Source organism: Colobus angolensis, unplaced genomic scaffold (assembly GCF_000951035.1).
Source record: "Colobus angolensis palliatus isolate OR3802 unplaced genomic scaffold, Cang.pa_1.0 Scaffold35, whole genome shotgun sequence".
NCBI classification, from domain to species: Eukaryota; Metazoa; Chordata; class Mammalia; order Primates; family Cercopithecidae; genus Colobus; species Colobus angolensis.
In genome coordinates, this window is record NW_012116821.1 from 5,705,373 (window position 1) to 5,707,899 (window position 2,527).

Here is a 2,527-nt window from a genome sequence, read left to right on the forward strand (position 1 = left end):
CCCTCTTCACCTCTTTTGTAGTTCTAAAACACCAGAGGAAGGAGAGGCTTGGGTTTTGCTGGTTCTGCTTAAAAGCATCATGGCTTTCTGTTCCATTGTTGGGGGGAAGGAGTGCGCGGAGGTCCCAGCCCGCCAGGGCGACTTTGGTGCTGTCCCTGGTCTCTTGCTGCATAGACGAGGCTGGGGTGCAACCTCGCACGCTTGGAGGTTACCGGCCGGCCGGACCCGAGCCGGACGGTGTGCTACCTCGTATCACCACCAGGGGGCGTTTGTTCCCTCTGGCTTTTCCTTTGGGGGTCTTAGAGGTGAGTGCAGGGGTAGGGAGGCAAGAGGGTGTAGACAGCACAGAAATAGTGTGGGGTCGCGGTGGGTGAAGCAAGATCGTGAAGGCCTGGGGCCATAGGCGGAAACCTTCCTCTGTGTCTGTGGGGAGTCCTTGCGGCCACGAGAATTTCAGGATCTTGGGTTCCCCATAGAAGACTGGAGGATGGCGGTCACACGGACCGAGGCAATAGTTACAGCGGCGGGAGATTTTCCTTCTCTCACCTGCCAGGGAGCTCCTTCCTACCACTTAGGAGGACCAGGAAACACTGCTGCCTTCCAACGTTTGCGCGCCGCCCTGCGATGGGTAGACGCCAGAACTCACCTATGCGCAGTGGAACGGGTGAGGCAGCCGAGGTGGGTTAACTGCATCGATAGGGACGGCTCTGAGCCCCTGTCCCTAAGCCCGGAAATGGACGAGTTTCCAGAAATTCCCAGAGGGGCATATAGCAAAGCCAAAGGGAAAAGGGAGTAGTAAAACTGACTTTGTCTTTCCCGAATCCCCGCTCCCCGCCCCCTCCGCCGTTGGCCCGAGTGCCCCCCTGCAGGCGGCCGTACTCAGCACTACTTCAGCACCTTCAGTGACAGGTGGAGGCGCACGTCGGTTTCCCAGGGCACCACGCTGGCACGGAACCAGCTGGGCTCCACCTTTTGGGCTTCCTGGATGAGGCGGTGCATGGGGTCGCCGCGGCGCGGGAAGGCCACGTCGCCGCCCGCTAGCAGCCCCATGGGGCAGAAGTCGTTGGCTCCGTCGCTCCAGGGGAAGAGGCGCTCGAAGTGCACGCCGTCGTGGGCCCGCTCACGCAGGTAGTAGCTGAGCACCTTGTGCGTGCACATGTTGGCGGGGCAGCGCGCGCAACTGTGTGTATGGAACGGCCGCAGAGCCAGCTGTCCCCGCGGGTCGGACCCCGACTAGTTGCCAAGGATGCGGCGGAACAGGCTGTGGTGGCCGGTGGCGCGCAGCGCGCTCTCTATGCCAAAGTGTTGGCATCAGAGATGAGAATCACCTCGAAGCAGGTGCCCTGCTTAGCCACAAACTGCAGCGGTCGTCCATGCCTAGCGACAAAGGGATGGCTTCGTAGATGGCGCGCAGGTCCCGCGACCGCGCACCCTGCTTGCCCAGGTACTTGAAGACACGCTGCATGTACTTGCTGTAGAAGCTCATCTCGGTAGGTGGCTCGCAGGCTCTCCTGCAGCTGCTGGCCTGGCACGGTTCGCACGATTGAGTCGTCACTGTTTTTGTCCACGGTAGTCTCGTCGAAGTCGAAGGTCAGGAGGAAGCGCGGCCCGCCATACACGGCCATCCCGCGGTCCCTAGATAGGCACTGGAGGCCAGAAACGGGAAAACAGCTGCTCAGTGTCCATGCATCACCGTGGGCACCACCTGTAGGGACTCTATTGGCCTCCAGCCGTCTTCAAGAGTTCGGGAATTGGAGGGGACGCAGTGTCTTATCCACCCCCGGATTTCTGGGCTCCGGCTCACGAGTCCCTCCAGTACCGAGGGACCACGGACGATGTGCGTCTGAACCGACCCCTCACTTGCCGCCGCCGTGCAATCCTACCCTTTATCTTTCTACTTCTACTTTCTTTTGGTTTATTCTGTTGAACTTTTCTCTCCTTCTCTATTTTTTAAACTTCTTGAGCACGTAACTCGTTCTCAGCCTTTCTCTCTTACTAACATAAATATTTAAGGCTATACATTTTCCTTGTAAGTACCGTATTAGATGCCTTCTACAAAGTTTTGGTAGATAGTATTTTCATTATTTCAGTTCTGAGTATTTTAAACTTTTTATGGTTTCTCCTTTTACTCTGAATAATTTAGAAATATTTAAAAATTTTCAAATATATAGAGTTTTACATTTATAGTTTTGTAATTGACTTTCACCTTAATTGTATTGTGGTCTGAGAACATCGTCTGTTTGATAAAAAAATTTCTTGAAATTTCTTGAGAGCTGCTAGTATGTGATCAGTATTTGTAAATGTTCCATGTGTGCTTGAGAAAAATGTGTGCTGTCTAATTATTGGGTAGAAAGTTGTATATATGCTCTCGAGGTCATCCTAGTTAATTGTATCCTTTGGATAGTCTGTATTTTACTAATCTTTTGTCTGTTTGACATATGAATAATTGAGAAAAGTATGTTATCATTGACCTTTTTACTCCCTGAAGTTATATTAATTTTTGCTTCACATTTTTTTTTTTTTTTTT

General features: G+C 52.8%; 1 protein-coding gene and 1 pseudogene across 5 annotated transcripts in view; one reads left to right on the forward strand and one right to left on the reverse strand.

Annotated features, from left to right (window-relative positions):
* CDK19 (cyclin-dependent kinase 19) overlaps positions 1 to 2,527 on the forward strand; it is a 225,971-nt gene that overhangs the window by 186,433 nt on the left and 37,011 nt on the right. The window lies entirely within an intron of this gene.
* The window catches only part of LOC105519506, a 7,956-nt pseudogene continuing 6,314 nt past the window's right edge, over positions 886 to 2,527 (reverse strand).